General features: G+C 40.1%; 1 long non-coding RNA gene across 1 annotated transcript in view; it reads right to left on the reverse strand.

The window, feature by feature from the left end:
* LOC311445325 overlaps positions 1-17,886 on the reverse strand; it is a 243,321-nt gene that overhangs the window by 71,881 nt on the left and 153,554 nt on the right. Inside the window, exon 2 of the long non-coding RNA XR_014698344.1 lies at positions 6,345-6,530. This is a non-coding gene — a long non-coding RNA (uncharacterized lncRNA). The remainder of the gene's footprint in view (positions 1-6,344; positions 6,531-17,886) is intronic.

Raw genomic sequence — 17,886 nt, forward strand, 5'->3', positions numbered from 1 at the left:
CCTATCCTCTCCCTTCTTCCTGACTGCAGAAGAGAAAAGCATGTGGGAAACAAAGCTTGGGGAGCATGCCTCTGCTTTCCTTCTACCAGCAAACACTAGGCAGATGGTGCAGCCCATCACTTTCAACCCACATGGAGGAGCAATGAAAATTACCTCTCCTTCCCTTTGGGAAGCCTTATACACGAAGACATCTTTGCAGGAAAGAAGCCTCTTTCACTGGCTTCAGGTACAGCCGTTTGCAACCCTCAATGAGGGCATCTCTCAGTGAGAAGTTTTATTTTTATCAAATCCCACTGAAGCTCACTGGAACTACCTGGAGCTTTGTGAGGAGACTCCTGCCATATGGTGCAGGACACTCACAGCAGTGGCTGCCTGAAACCAAAGTTTCAGGGCAGCTACTACAGGATGGCCTAAAGCATTCAGCCTGACCTCAGTGTGTAACCAGCAATTGAGAATGACCTTGCCGGCTCAAGAAGCCACCTTGCTGTTGTCTAGCTTACCCTGGGTGGTAAGGTCTGGCTTACCCAACTAAAGTAGAGCCTCAGTTGGCAGCTAAGCTACTGGCTCAAGTGCATCTTCACTATGCTGTAGCTACTGTTCCATGCAATTTCAAGCAGTACACAGCCTTGAAGCCTAGCTAGAGCCGAAATGGCAGGGAAATCTGTAAGCTGGGCTACCCGCTGACTTAGGACACCAGCCAAAATAAAGAATGCCAGGAAGTGCCTTAATTTCTGACAATAGCAGGTTCTGAGGCACTTAGAGTTCTTAAGAGATTCCAATTAACTCAGGGGTGGCTGACAGTGAAACTATAATACTGGAATTTGAGGCACTTTGCATGAAAGTGAACATGGTAAGGTTGAAAACAAGCAGATACCAAGGGAAAGGGGAGAGACCAAAGAGCTCAAAATTGTCCTAAGACTAAAGAGCTCAGGGTTGCTAGCATAACTGGCAACCTTTCTGAGCACTGCTTGCTGTGTTGGGCCAAAGAGCTCTAAACCATCCTCTTTTGTCACACTTGGGACTGCCAGCCAACACCCAGGCAGACGTGAGGGCTGGCTTGGATGGGAAGGACCCCTGCATGCAGTACCCCCATATAAAGACTGATTTTAGAGCCTGAAATTGACTTTCAGCATCTTCCCATCCAGAAAGCCAATCCAATATGTCCTGAAGCCAGTTAACAACATCATGACATTACCAAGTATCCCATACTAAAGGTAAGGATTGAACAGCAGCAAATATACAAAATCAAAGGCAGATTCCACAATAAACAGAACACGAATTTGCAGACTCTATAGAAAAAAGAAACAGCCAAATCTGTGCTGAGGCTCTGGAGAAGAAATAAGACAAAGATATAAAGCAAATCAAGTGAAAAGGATCTGTCTGGTGGTTAAGCGAAACTGTCCTCTGGATCAAACCGGGCAGAGATTTACTTGTTTTGGTGGAGGCACCTACCCCTTGCTGTTATTTTCAGAGTGAAGAGAAAGCATTACTTGAAGATGCTAAGACAAAAACAGAGACTAAGAGTACCTATGCTCTCCAAATGTCATCTCCTCAATGTAGTAATAGCCAATGATATGCCTACATTTAATAAATACATATTTTTAACAGTAAAAAGAAAAATAAAAGTCTCAATGTCAGCCATCTAAGTGATTGGTAGAAAACAATGTCAAGCAATGCTGAACACCACGTTGGACTCACATATGCATTTGATGTTGCTGTGGAACAACACTGAAAAAGGCTTCTTGTCATCTCTTTTCCTCAGTGAAAAGCGGAAAGCTAAACTGCCTACGCTGTTGGAGCTGGTGTCAAAGTAACTGGGGACACACAGATAAATAGAGACAAGCAGAACAAAACCAATTAATGTGAGAGTCAGCACTGACCACGCCAAATGAGGCAGTTTCCCTCTATTTGGAAATAAACAGATATGAACAGTGATACTGCCAGGATATTAGAGGAGGCTCCCCCTCCCCATCAGACACAGAGAACATCTGTATCCCTGCAAGTTATTTCACCTCAAATAGCTTGGACAGGTTAAACCATAGCAAATTTAGATATCTGGGCCCTACAACATGATGATAGGCTCAAATTCAGTAGGCATGAATTTGAGCAGTGAAATATAAGTTCAGATGCTCATATCCAGAACTAATCCACTTATCTCTACCTGACCATAGTGATGCTGATACCTGGGGGGACTCAATAAATTACAGGCACTTAGGGATTATTTGGGCATTGCTGCTTATACTTATTTGAAGTGGAATTTTGTGATATGCTCAGGCTGATGAGCTGTTCTTATTTCTGACTGTACCTTTAAAAAGTTTTCTCTCCAAACAAACTGAGCCTGTTTACTGTATTACACAGAAATTCATATTGCTCTGACACAATTGGTTATAATCCAGGCACGGAAAGAAACCAGTCTCTTAACCGGAGCTGCTGCTCAACTGCATGCACACCGACCTTGTAACCGCATGCTAGTCTGGCGTGGAAGGTGGTGGCATAGCCGATGACCCTGCTTCCCACCACAGCACAGCCCTGTTAGGCTGCAGGGGGGCCCGCTGCACCCTGCAACCCCCAGCAGTCCAACACCTGAAGCTGTGCCTACCCCTGCCAACGCAGCTGGTGTTTCTGCAGCTGCAGTCTGGTTCTGGGTGGGGAGGAGAAGGAAGAGATAGCGAGAAATAATCTCAGTGATTATATGAGACAGAGAATACATTCCCTTAAATAACCTCCTCCGCCTGCTGAAGTTATCAGAGCATGCCTTTCTAATGCTGGCTAATGCCAGGTTAAGTTCAGTAGTTCACAGCTGTGTATTTTGTTTGAGATTTGTCCCTAATTGAACAGCAAGCTCAGGGACTGCAGCTACATGTAATATCTGCTAGGAAAACACATCCATCTCAAATGACATTTTTCAAAGAGGCACATGCAATCTTGTTAATAGTATGAGCCCTAATGGACATTTGCTCCATCATACACCAGTAGCAGGTATGGCAGGAAAGGGAACAGCTGCTTAGTTGCTTCTGTGATCTATTTTCTCTAGATGTTTGCATGTTTGGGAGAGTGGTCTGGCCCTTTGCTACTCTCAGATGAATCACTCTGCTAATGGACTAGCAAGTGCATAGATAACATTATCAGTGATGCAGACCATGGTTCCTATATTGCCTTAATATGCCTCCAGACCAATCTGGTAAATTAGTTCCATTATGGGATTTAGATAGTATCCCATTACAGATCAAGCTTTTGGTTAAATGTCATTTCTTTGAAAGACATATTTGGTGTCAAGATCCACTTGGTAGTTTCAGAAGAGAATGAGCAGAGCCCCAGATTTCCTTATTTACTACTAGGAGCAGCCCCTCTAAGATACTCCACGGGTGGAGCCAGAACAGCCAGGAGACTCAGAGAGAACTCCTTTCGTCGACAGAGGAAGGCAAGCTAGATAGTTTTCCACTAAGGTCTGTCCTCAGAGTATGGTAAGCATGCAAGTCTCCTGGTCACATACTGAAAATTGTTTCTAGGCTGTGTTGGGTCATACTAAAATCAAAATGACTACATATCGTTAAATTATTACACTAGAAAAATACATCCCATATATATGGGCTGCTGTTGAAGAAACTAGAAACTGGCTTTCCCCTCCCTTTCCAGTGGTATACTCATGACCCTTCAGTGAAATGACAGAGCCCGTCCTAGCTGTCAAATTACAGCCAGTCTTTGGTGCATTTATTATTGCACAGTTCCATTCCTTGCTCTGAAAGCAGTTCTAAATAAAATAATTTTCCACTTGCACTTGAAAAAAAAAAATAAAAACCCTAGAAAAAAACAAGTCATGAAAATGCTTCTATTTGTTTCAGAAAATATAAATGGTCTTTCTCTGTTTTAAACAAAATGAAAACATTTGTGTCCAGCCTATGCTCCATTCCAGCATTCCTATTAAAGATTTTTACTTTATAGTTAATAAAAAGAGGCATTTAATTTTAGCAGAGTCCTGGCTTATTAAAACTAAACTGATGTGGCATATTAGAGGGACTTGCCAGTATTAAATATCTTTACATGATAATTTATTCCATATTTAGCGTTCAATGTTTGCAGTATTTAATACAGCTAAAGCATATGGTGCTGTTTTATTCAAATGGTAAACTATGTGATCATTAAAAATATATGGAAATGTAAACATCGTGGCAGAGTTCAGTGTATCAGAAAGGAGCTGTTAATCCTTGCAAACAGTTTCATTATAATAAGAAGCCCAATCAATTAATGATTTTGTTTCCTTATGTATTTACTTGGTATTACGTACCAATTTAGGGTAATTAATTTTATTATATTCCAAGTTTATATGTATATTTACATTTCTATATTATTATAAAGGAAAGTGTCATTTTTATTTTGATTTGATAAGAAACATAGACTGGCAAAATCTGTTTAACCACTAAGCTGGGAGCTGAGATCAATCTCCATTTCACTTGAGGTTTGAAAGCAAAAAAGCTTCTGGCTCTACAGCAGCTTTGTCAGCCTTGGCAATTTGCATTATGTTACCCATGATAGTATGCACAAGGATCCATTGCCACAAATGCAATTTAAGAAAACACTTTCAGTTCTTTTTACTCCTCAGTATTTTCAGGCTGCTGGAGTGCCTTTCTTTTTTTCTTCCTTGCTGTAGAGAGATTACTTATTACCTGTATTTAACTGAATAATAAAAAAACAAAAACAACATCTTGAAAGGTAATAAATAAGTTAAGTTCCTAAGAGAAACTTTTCAGGGCTTTTCACGCCCAGGCAGAAAGCAAGAGGGATTTTGATGGATGGTGGTAGATGCAGTGTTTTGGAGACAGAGCCTCTGCTGAGCCGAGGAGCAGGAAAAGCTGGGGCGAGTGATGTGGGAGCACTTCACACAGTGCCCTGCCCTGCCTGCTCCTTCCTGCCAGCCTGCTGCTGCTGCACCTCCTCTACGTACAGCCTGGCCACTCGGGCTCTGTAATTTTTCAGTTACAGGTCTTGCAGGCAGATATAGACATTTGGCACTGGTTGCTGTACTGATATAACATACAGGGCTGGGTATTTTTCACTTTTTGGCAAAAAAACTCTGACTTTACTGAGGGCAGGGTTTCATCCACAGAGCCTGACAGTTCAGTACAAGACAAAAACAAGACCTCGGCAATGCTCAGTGTGGCTGTCTCCCCACTAACCAAGCACAGCTCTTGATACAAGACCCTTTAACTCTTTAATCAGAATGACTCGCTCTTTAACGCTTGCAGGTATCTCCCTCTAAATCTGACTTCCATTTCCTTACTGCCTGCTTGCCCACATAGCTCCTGCAACTCAGCCTGACCGCTGGCCGCAAAGGCAAAATGGTCCAAATACTGCTGCTGTGTAGACAGGAAGCAACTGAGGGAAATAGACATGCCTTATCTATCGCCTTTAGGCAGAAGGACACCGATAGTGGTACACTCAGGGTTTTTCTCCAAGGCACAAAGAGAACCATGATTTAACTTGCAACACAGCCACTGCTTGCAAAGCTAGCTTGGATTTCAACAATGCTCTGCTCTCCACTCACAGACAAGAGAGTCACACTCCTTAAAATGTCCATGCACAAAAGAGATGGTGGAATTGGTGGTCTCTATAGGAAGGCACAGAGATTCTGCTTTGATCCAAACAGAAAAAACAATGCTGGGGTGACTAGGTGATTGTCTAAACCTGAACAGAAGTTACAACCAACTTATAAATAGGGACTGTGTTACCTCCTTGAAAGGCTGCAAGCATGTTCAACAAGTCAGGCACAGCGATTTAACAATCTTCCAACTTTAAAGTGTCTGACACCGGGGATGTGATGGCCTATTTTGTTGTCAATTGTTTGTCCTCAAGACTATGCAAATTCAGCATGAAAATTTCTTTCTTGCAGCCATTTAATTTACACCATCCATTACCCCTGCCTGCATGATTGACGTTTACCATATGACGCCTGGTTAGTAGCACTGGCAGCTGGGAGCCAGGAGACCTGGTGTCTATATCTGATGTTACTATCTTTGGTAAGTCGCTTCATCTCTTCTATTGCATTCACTTAATCACGGTCATCATCTGCAATTGAGCGGTTTGAAGGGACTCTATTATTACAGCTGTTACACCCAATACAACAAGGCTTGATTTATTTGTAGAGGGGACACAGCAATACAAGACTGAATTGTTAGGTAGTGAGTCTAACCTAAAGCATCAGGCAAACATAGTCATAGAGTTGAATGCCACAGTCCAGGCCTTTTTTTTTTTGTTGTTTCATTTTTCCCCACCCAGTCAACAGTATAGATAAGCGAAACATTTGCTGCCTATACAAAAAAAAAAAAAAAAAAAAGTGCCTCACCCACCTTTCTGCAGAAATAGAGGTGATTCATTTTGCCCCTTCTTTGATCATTGTCCAAAGCACAGCATTTTAATGGGCTTGATCCAAAATCTGGTGAGGCTATTTGGGGGTTTTCCTTCTTGTGGATTCCTTTCCATGTAGCAAAGCATTCTCTGCATTCTCCTAGGGTTCTCCCAGCTTACTGTTGAATCTGTTGAAAAACAAGTAACAAAGTTACACTAGGTAAATATCCTGGACCATCATTTTCCCTCTTGGTACCTCCAAAAGGTCTCCAGCAATACCTTAGTATTCTCATACTCATGGTGTTCATGAGAAAAATTAAGATGCTGAAATAATAAGGATAAAGAAAACAAATCAGGAAATGTGAGAAATATTCTATGGAGTTTCTCTTGTGTGGAATCAGACTTTAGCCAGAATTTTATTATATCTTGAAATGGTTAAATAGAAGTTTTACATCCTTCAGCCATTAGCACAAAAAGTCCTAAGAGAAGCTATAGGAAATCTTACAGGAATGCTTGTATCAGAGGCACCAGATATGTTTCTAGCTCTCTTTTTACTGTTCAAGTTTTAGAGATGCTTTGGATAGTAGCACCCTAACATTTGAAACTGAAATGAATTGAAATGATTCATGGCATCATTGAATTTATTTGAGATGGGCAGGGGAGGGGGAAAAAAAAATAAATTAGAAAAATATTCCAGGTTCTCTAAATCCTTGTGCCTTTTGGTTGCTAATCCAAATGTACTGTTTCTCCATCACACTGGTTCCAGGATTACTGATGTGCAAGTGGTCTCTAAAGTCTCTGCCTCACATGTGTAAATACACTGCCCAAAATGACAAGCCATCACAGCGAACAGATGCTGGGCTATCCCACCTCCCTGGACCAAGGACGCTCTCACCTCACCCTGGCTTCTAGCAGTCCTGAAGCAAAGGTACTCTTCACCCTGGCTTTTAGCAGTTCTGAAGCAAAGGTACTCTGCAGTCCCTCACTTGCCTTCCAGTTCTCAAAGCACAGTGCACTTTCAGAGAACTTGGTGTTGCAGAAGGTAGGTATACATCCCTGAAAGAAACCTCATTTCACAGCTATTTTCTTGCAACCTTAATGCTAAATTCTCAGACGGTTTTGGTCTGTTGTATTTCTGTAGCAAGCATAACTTAATTATTTGGCCAATTACAGTATCAGGGAGTATAACAACCATTACATGAATGGGTGTTGAATCAGCACATTTTTCACTCCACAGTAATCAACAGGAAAGAGAGGGGAAAATACATTAACTGAGAAAAATCTAATAAACATAATGCTACCTACAGATATGTGCTATTTAATCCCATGAATGGATTTTAGGATTCTGTTCACATGGTAATAGCAGATACCATCTTACTGAAGGAAATAGTGACTTCAATGTGCAAGTCCAGCATCAGGAGAATATTTAATTTTAATATCCGTATACAAACAAAATGTCGTCCTTAGTGATTCTCAAATGCTGAGTGAAATAATACTCAGGCACTGACACATTTTAGGCTAGATCCAAGAGGAAAATGCTGCTGTTGACTTCAGTGTGAGCTTTCCAGCCAAGTCTGTGAGCAGGACACAACACATCATCTGTCTGTAGAGACTTCCCTCAGCAGGGGCTAGATCTGGAACAGGATGCTAGCCATGAAGAGAATAAGGACATCATTTCATGAGTTTAATTAAAACGTATCTGCCACACTTATTCTGCTTGACAAATCCAAGGGCTGATAATGTGCCAGATAAATACATACATACATACATAAAAATCACGTTTCAGTTCAGAGAAGTGTAAATAATGAATTAGCCAGGAACTATGCTGGAACACAAGAAGAGGTAAAGTAACATAGCAGGTTTGATTTTCCTCCATATGCCTCACTGTTTTTTCCTGGGTAGGGACAGACCAGGGGATACTTAAGCTTTTAGAAAATAAACTAATAAACTAAAATAAAATAAAAATAAAATAAAAATAAATTATAATAAAAAAGTCAAAACCACTACAGCTTCTGTTCAAGTGGCAAATATTTGTACTGAATCTGAAGGAATAGTGCTCCACAAGTGTTAAATGTCTTTCCATTATTATCAATTGTTACAGCTACATGCAATATTGATTATGTTAATGATCAGGATAACATTTCGAAGAGGAAGTATTAGATTTTCTAATAGCGATTAGTACATTGATTGTGATTGGCTATATAATTACAAGTTAAGATGGCATTTGGTTCTTTAACATGACATTTTATAAGTCAATGACCACTTAGGAAATCATCTGGCCCAAGTTTGTACTTGTAAAGTACACATTTTCAAAATTCTGTTATTAACATTTATGAAATAAGATCCTTAAGAAGAAGCATGCCTGTTATTGGAACCAAGGGCCACAGCATGCATTCAAGTCTAAACACTTTTTAAAAAAATAACCACATTTATTATGACCTTCTCTAACATCTGAATACATATTTATACTGAATTTATTATTATTGTTCCTTCAGTACAGGGAAAGACACCTTAAGAGCCATGTATTATGTAGTCCTTATCCAGAGCCTACTGAAGTAAGTGGAAAGAGTCCTTTTATTCAGGGACTTAATGCAAATCCTAAATTGAACACTTTGAAAAGTTAAATTTTAAATCATTTTAGGTTAGCTTCTCATCTTAACATCAGCAATTCAAAATAAGAGCTGACTAGAGTATTAATCAGAGATTTTTACTGCTGCTGGAAGTATCCACCTGTACAAGATAACATTAGATATAGTCAGGCTATAAATTCTGACATTTTTGTGAACGACACCTGGATTGCACACTTGTTTTTCTCATGAAAAATGGCTGACGCAAGGAAGATTTCAAGATATATCAACGTCAGGAATTTATATTTAGCACTGATAAACCAGTGGAGCCCTGTTTTGGGTGTTTATAAAAGGCAAGAAAAACAAAGATCAGCTGTCACATTGCGTACACCACCTATTTCACATACCTGCAGCTAGCTCTGTGGGGGCAGGTAAAACAAGATTTTTGTCTTTTTTATACATAGACACATCAGATATCCCAGGAAGTATAAGAAAACTTAAAAAAAAAATCTAACTATATTTTCATCAAAACAATAACTGTATGACACTAACTCAATGAGCCTCCTCATTATAAACTAAAAGATGGCTATGCCAAATGCATCTCACTTTTTCAGAATGCACTGCTGTGTCCTACTTGCAATTACTTGATCCTCTCAACCCCATTTAGCAGAAAGACAACTGTTTTCATAGCCCAGATTCACACCATGAAGTTTTAACAACTGGCGTAGAGGCCCCAACAGACAAATTTGAGGGAATGGTAAAATTTCTCTTCTCAACCTGATTATATCTCATTCCTTTAAGAGCACAAGGCCTCAGGAAGCACATGGTTATCAATACAACACTGTATAGATGCTGTACTCTGTCCCAGGAGCCCTCTAGAAAGAGTCACATGCAACGTTTGCATCCATGATGGTGACAAAGCCAAACAGGATTTTTAACCCCCAATTCCAGTGACTCAGCCTGCAGACACCCACACACATTTCCTGAGTCTTTTGGAAATGCCTCCTGCCCTGGTGGGGGCTAATTATCCACAGAGATCAACTCTTCAGCTTTATGCTCTTGGATAAATACCAGGTCTATGTGGACAAGAGGCTGTTTCAGCTCCCCTCCAAGGCCATCCAGGGGAGCAAGGACATCAGTTCTGATGTTACAAGGAGCACAGACACCAGCAGCTATGAGGGAGAGAAGGGTGGGACCGTGGTGAAATGGAACCACAATCTACACAGCTTCTGGAGACTATCAGTAACCATTCCGATTTGGGAGTGGTTCCTCCTCTCTGGTGTGATCTCCCCATTCATGCTGAGTAGTGTTGTAAATGTGGGAGTGGGATGGAAGAGTCTCTGGGGAACAGGAAGAAAAGAGGAAATTGAAATACACTGGGCTGAACCTTGCCAGCAAATGAGGATGGGAAAGGCACTTGGGTAAAATCCTACACTTTTAACATCTTTTCCCATATACAACATATAAATCTGTCCTCTCTCATATCCTCTTTAAAAACAGCACTCCTTTGTGCAGTTGAGAAATAAAGGCAAGAAGATTGGAGTGTGTATTGTATTTGAAAAACTTGTCCTAGCTATACAGCAAGAGCCTGAGCAAGACATCTAGTAGAGCTTTGATTGTTATAGAACAGAAATACACAAGGAATGTTTTTTATAAATTAATAAACATAATGATCTAGGCCCCTTAGCAGAATAAAATAAATTACATAAAGACATAAAGGTATATATTTATTGAAAAACTCACTAGTGACTTTAGTCTGAGGTCTTGCTTTCTTGCCTTTTTTTTTTTTTTTTGAAAGTCCCCAGTACTCATGCACTGAAAAACACAAAACTAAGTTCAAGACTAACATCCCACAGCCCTCCTCCAAACAGATCAAGCTGTTGCAGAGGATATTAAGGGGAATGCTTATGAGTTAAACTTATTTCGTAAAGAATTACTTTCGTCTGATATGCTTTCCTAGCAAAAAAGAATAATTTTCTCTCCTTGTACAGCATTTCTGGATCACTGCAACATCATCTCTTTCTAAGCTGGTCTTAACAGCGTTTACCAGGAGATACTCATCAGTCCTTAGCTGCTCCATTGCATGTCAATAAAAATATAACCATGGCCACATGTAAACAAACTGGCTCAGTGGGCAGCTTGCACTTCAGTGGTGCAAGAGCAGCTAACAGGCAACTCTCAAACCCACAGATCTCTTCTTTGCTAGGATTGACTTAATATTTTTTTTAATTTTTTTTTTTTTGCACATGCTAAAAATGTGTGATAAAGTTCAGCATAAATACATGAGAACCAGTAGATATTTTGTAGCACCTTTTTCCTTCCCTTTGACATGACCAACACCATCCTAAATATTTGAGGTATGTACACAATACAAGTACTAAAAATAAGCAGCAGTCAAGCGCATGTTAAGGCAGAGTAGTAAAGTGATATTTTCCTCAGCTTCAGCAATCCTCAGTGACTCTGCTTGGTGCTTTCCTGTTGAAAACCAACAGACGACTCTTTGTTTCATTCTCCCATCGCAAAATACTCCGTAATACATGGCAAGAAGTAATAGCATGAGAACTGCTGGCCTCAGAGAGGGCCAGACAAGTCAAACTGCTGACAGGGTACAGGAACAATCCCTGTCTTCAGACAGCCTAGTTGCTCTGTGAGGAGCCCCAGGCTCATAGCAGGGCAGCTGGCTCCTGCTTCAGGGGGACAACGTGGACATGGAGCACACCAAGCCTGGCTTTCCCCGCTCAGCATTGGCCTCCAGAGGTTCTTCAGCCCTCTCTCTCACACCCTGCTGTCATCAAATACTCACTGCTGGCCTTCCTCTGTAACAACCACCACGCTGAACATGGTCCTCTCAGTACAACGTGTACCTCACAGTGGAAGATATAAGAGAAAAAGAACTAAATTATGCCTCAGAACTGCAGAAGTAACACATACCAGCGGCCTGCTCTGGAAGGCTGGAAAAAATTCCCTACTGCCCATCCTCCTGATTGCTGTGAGGTCTTCCATGCAGTTTTGGTTTACATCACAGTGTGCTTTCACACTTCATTTATCAGCCTTAGAGGTACTGCTTTGTGCTAGAAGACTCGTCAGGGAGCTGGCTCCATCACCTCTACCACTTATGAAGTGCTCCCACTCAGCATCTACTTTCTCTTCTGGGGAAAAAACAAACAAACAAACAAAACAAAACAAAACAAAACAAACAAACAAAAAAAACACACAACCATCAGCTCCATTGCAGCAGAATTAGTTGATTAAATTACTCTAGCTCCAGGAAAATTAGGTAGCATAGTTATAAACAGCCCCCAGATGTGAGTAGTATCTGCTGGGTGCGTTAAGTAGCAATGGAAACAGAATGTGGAAAGCTGTTCCCACCAGTCTGTGCTCTTCTCTGGTGCCTCACAGTAAAACCACAGAAAAGCACATCCTGCAGTACACAATGCAAGGGAGCAATTTGGGGAACACTTGTGCTGTATGACCACAGCTCACTAACTAGCCAGGAGACTGCATGAAGTAAGAGAGCACATCAGTTCAAGCCACAACATTTCTGTTTTCTGAGCACATGGTGGAGTCAGCTGTTGCAGACCGATAAAATTTGCAAGAGCAAGCTTTCTAGTGTAAACATAACCTCACTCACACTGAAGTAATTGGTCCCACAGCCCTCCTCTCTGCTGGAGGGAAAAGCCATCACTGTGAAGTGGGAAAACATGACAAGAGTCAGACAAAATGTGTGAGGATTTACAAATAAAATGATAGAGGAATTGGATAACTCATAAGCATGGTAACCCATTTACTCAGTTTGGCTGAAGCCCTGCTAATGTTTGGGATTTTATCTCACAAAAATGTATACAACTAGTATCAAGAATTTCCCTCCCAGACGTCTTTTGACTAAACAGAGTTTTTCAAAAGCATTTTCTGGTGCTGCACTAAGCTCTGCTTCCATCAGACCCACTAGAACACTGATATGAGGAAAGCTGGGCCAAAATCCCACCTGCAAAGTTTTATTTACTAAATGCAGGGTGCTAACACTGGTATCTCTGCAGCCCTGTGAAATCGCAACTCCTGTGGTGTGTCCCTGGAACAGCAAACTCAGGACTTTCCAGCAATACAGAGCCTCAGATAGGAAGGAGTCTGTTCCAACTCAGCACAAATTCGCTTTATACGAATCACTTCTCATCAAATCCTACAACTAAATGCTTAGGTAAGGGTATCAATATTACACTGATGCACTAGGGAACTAAAAGTAAAGAAATCAGAGAAATCAAACACCAGCAAAAAATAAAAGAACAATAAAGCCTGGACATGCTTCACATTCTTTTCCAAATACGAAGCATTTTCTGTTCCAGCAACAGCCGGCTCTGCAGCTCGGTTTGCAAGACCTCTTTGTGATATCTCAGTGAGACAGGACTATCAGAATCAAGGAGGAGAGATAACGCATAAAAATGGAATTCAGCAAACAAATAAAAACGTAAAGGACTAAACTTAGTTCAACCCAGCAGACCTTACTAACAAGGCACATCTTATCTCTATAGCATTAATAAAAGCACAGAAAGACAACTTATTCCTTTGCAGCACACGCTGAAATCACTCAAAATGAACTGTGGTTTGGTAGGAGATAGATCTATTGTGGGCCATAATTACATACAAAGAAAATGGATATATCTAACATGAAAGCTTTCTACACTGAACTAAAATGCAATAGCAAAGATAATTACTTTGATCCTTAAGTCTTCTCCACAAAGACAAAATCTTGCCGAGCTGGAAGTTGATTCTGCAGTTTTTAAGGTCTTAAGATAACTTCTTTTCTTCTGCTACCCCTCACCAGCAGATTGAGACAAAATATGTCCCAGATTTTTAAAACAAATTACTTAAGGGGAGATGTCCATTCAAAAATAACACTTTATTTATTTTTCTCTTTTCCTCTCCTCTCTTCTTCACTGCTGCTGTTACAAACAATACTTGTTAGATAGAACTGGAAAATAGTAGAGGAGAAAAACAAAACAACAACACATTTCTGTGTTCCCCCAAGTTATGTTTACATTTGTTAAGATCTTGTACAATTAATTGTTAGAGGTTTCTCATCATGGGCATTTTAACATGATTGAAATTGAATAAAATAATAAAAACAGTAACAGTCTTTTTCTTTGTTTCCTATACTGAAATCAATTAGTTATTTCTTCTGTTGGATATAGGAAGCTCTGGTACTGCAATAAAGGAAAAGAGTTTTTTTATTTAATTTAGTGGTCAACAAGGGCTGTTTTTGAATGGAGCACATGGGGCCAGCCCAGGTCTGGGAACCAAGGCATTTTTTGAGCACTCTGAAGCTCTGAAGAGCTCTGAAGAGACAGTGTTTACCAGTTCTTCACCCACACCAAGTCACATATTAGGTGATTAAAGGCATTTCCTGAAACGTAGAGGCAGGAAGCAATTTACGCTTGAGAACACAGGCATAAATTACTCCAGGTAAGCCACACACAACTCCACAGGGTTTCCCTTCACACATCTTCCACCCTGCCACAACCCTTGGCAAAGGTTCTTTTTTTTTTTTTTTCTTTTGTCCCTGCAATTTATGAAGCACATATGCCTCAAGGGCTGTCCCTGGAATGACATCCACAGACCTGTCAGAAATATTGTCATGCGTAACATCCTTTCTCCTCAATATTACGGGCTTTCACATAGTACCTGCTTTTTTAGCACTCACCTAATACAGGCTTTTATTGTCAGGAATTAATGCATTGGCAGGGAAGAGAAGAATAACTTCAGCTCTATATGTTTCTCTATTTACGTCCATTTCTTTAGCAAGAACACAATATTCCCATTTGAAAGCAGCAAGAAAAAAGGCTTTGAGGTAATGACTTCTTCAAGTATAATATTTCAACAGCATTGCAGAAGTACCCAGCAGTTCTAAGGAGATATGAGTAATATTCTGACTGTCCTACACTCAAATGTTCCATTAGTGAGCTGCTGCAGTATGATCATGACAAAGGATTCTGGCCCATTTTACGGACAGATAAGTAAAGAGAAAGCAGAGAACAGGATGCAGGTCTTCAAATTCAAGTTTGCACTTCAATGCTAAAAGTGAAATGTTCTTTTCTTTAATTACACACAGCAATAAAACGTGGCTCTTAATTACATGTGTGTTGTCCCAGACCCAAAGACTTTGACTGTTAAAGATTATGTTAAAATCATATATAACAACTTCAAGGGAATCATCTCTTTGATATTTCTTCTGCTTAGGGAATGCCTAGAGATAAAGTAGCCTCAAAAGTTTTGCTCTTTTATCATGCCAAAGTCAGAACCAACTCAGTGTTTAACACCAATTTTATGGTTCTAAATCACTGGTTTACATTTCTCAAATATAGCGAGATTCCATTTTATATTTCTGCAGATGAGTTAAGAATCAGTCCCAGACAATACTTTTAGGCATCTGAAATGGTTATGTTGAGAGCTGGTCAAACTTTTTTTCTTTTTTGTCTGTTTTTGTTTGTTTGTTTTGTTTTGTTTTCCATTGCTTGTTTTAATAAGATTTTTTTTTTTTTTTTACTATTTATTTTTATGAGCTTAGAAAGGTGTTTTTTTTTTTTTTTTTTTTTTTTTTTTTCCCACAAAGAATCTGTTATCTACTTTTAGTTGCTGTCTTGTTAGAAACATACATTTATTTGCAAAAAAATGCAAACTTCTTCACTTCAGGGACTTTATACAGAGACAGTCCCTAACATGATAGAGTCCTGAAGTCAACTGGATTATACTTTAATAGAAACAATGAAAAACAGTACTGCCACAACAGTTAAATCTCAGCCTAAGAGGGACAGACATTCTAAGTTTTTATTTTTTTATTGCCTTTTTCTTGTTATTCCATCCATTTCATTCAGACTACATAACTGAGTTCAGTCATAACAAGTAAATGATGGAGGATGGAGGTCTTTTGTAGGACTTTTTACTTTTTGCCTAGCTGCTGGGCTAACAGGACCCTGTGATGCTTTTTTTTTTTTTTCCCTTCTTTTTCCTTTTTGGCTTTTCCCCTGTAACACCATGTATCCTGTCACTTTTGATTCAAACTGGCCTATTGTAATAGCATTAGTTCAAATGTAGGTTGCTTGGCACGAGTGAATGCTTTACATCATCTTGCACAGAAATTTCATTGCAAGTGCAATGCAACATTCATTGTATTGTACAGAAACAAACAAATAACAATGTTTAATCACCAGGGCAATTCACATAACAGCAGGGAGTTTCAGAAGAACAGGAATGTTTTGTGAACTGGAAGTGGCAGTGCAGAAATGGCATTAGCAGAGTGAAGAAAGTTTAATAGGAAATATGGCAGCTCAGGATTAAAGGGAGGGCAAAGGTGAAACTACTTCAGTGTGAGCTCCTGCTTTCTGCTCAGCAGATTTGACTAGGCAAGCCTGAACTGTTTGCAAATACCTGTCGTCCTTCATCCAGAAAAATAAATTAATTTTATTTCCCAATATTTTGTTTTGCCCACAAATGCATCACTTCTTCCTGTACCCCAGAGTCTAAAATGAAACCCCCCAGCAACTATCTGGGGACTACTGCCCTCCACCTTCAACAGGGGTTATGACGTTGCCTTTTAGAAACAAACCAACAACAACAACAACAACAAATATTGTTTATTTCAGCATTGCCACAGTGAAGGGTGCTCCTGCAAATTTTAAGTAACTAATTAGCAATCAAGGGAAAAGTAATACAGGGTGACAAGGAACAGAAGTCTATGAGCATGCCTCTTACTGAATAGGAAGCTTTAATCAGACGTTTTCTCCCCATGCTCCACATTCGGTACAGACATCCACAAAACCCCACTTCCACCTGTCTGCTGGCTAGTTCCTCTATGTTGAACTTCAATGGTTACATTCCTGCAGCACTACAGAAATGGATGTTCCTCCATCTAGCTCTAGACCTCTGTGTCTGCCTCTCAAGCTTTCTTCTGAAAAAACAAACCACCGCTCCTCATATTGTGAAGTCAGATAGGCTGAAGAGGATGAAACACGTCTAGCAGTCCTATTCTGATCCTTTCTGCTTCCCAGAAAAAATATTAAAATATTATAATAATAATAATAATAATAAAGTTTCACTGGGGAATATTTGACCATATGCTAGCTAACTGCAAGCTGCTACTAGAGCACCATAATGGGCCCAAAGACTGAAGCAATCTTCATGCTCTCATTATGGTTTCTGCACATGGTTAGGAACACGCAAGGAACCTGTGAGAGGAAAGCAAAGGTGCCACTCTACGGGGATGTCAATCAGCTCTTAAATTTGAAATTGCAAAGCATTCCTTTGAGCCAGACAGTAATAACGCTTACTCCACACTCAAAAATTGCAGACAAACCTGTCCATAATCAGATAACATAAAGACTCTGGCAGATGGCTGGTGACGTCTGTACCTGCCTCCTTCCCCCGTACATGGCCAATCCATTGTGGTTTACAAGTTTCTGGGAAGGCAGCCCCTGGGAAGCAGATCTGCTTGGCACCCCTGGGCCAGCTGTACGCCTCGCAGCAGTGAGCAAGACCCACAGGTAAAGCACAAAAGCGATTATCGGAGGAGCCAGGATGCTGCTCCTTGCCACACACATCACTCATGTGCAATGCACAACTTGACAAGTGCTGGTTGTGTAAGTTAATACTTCAGGGATTCTTTTTTTTTTTTTTTTTAATCTTACTGAAAACCTTTTATTTTTAACTTTTCTTTTTCCCTGGGTTGGTGAATAAAGAAGGTTCTGCAATGGAAATAACTTTGACAACCTTGCTGCAATTATACTGAAATTACTGAAACAAATAAAACCTTTGCAAATCTTTTCTCACTTTCAAAGGCCAGAAAACATACTGATATTTATAGGTGTTGTCAAGGAACTACAATTCGTACCGGTACACTGAACACGAATAAAACCCGATGTTAACAAGCAGCGTCTGTCCATCTGATTTGTTCTAGTGGCCACGTTAAAGCAGCACTGCATTTGAGCTG

The sequence above is a fragment of the Aythya ferina genome (genome assembly GCF_964211825.1).
Source record: "Aythya ferina genome assembly, chromosome: 1".
Lineage (NCBI taxonomy): Eukaryota > Metazoa > Chordata > Aves > Anseriformes > Anatidae > Aythya > Aythya ferina.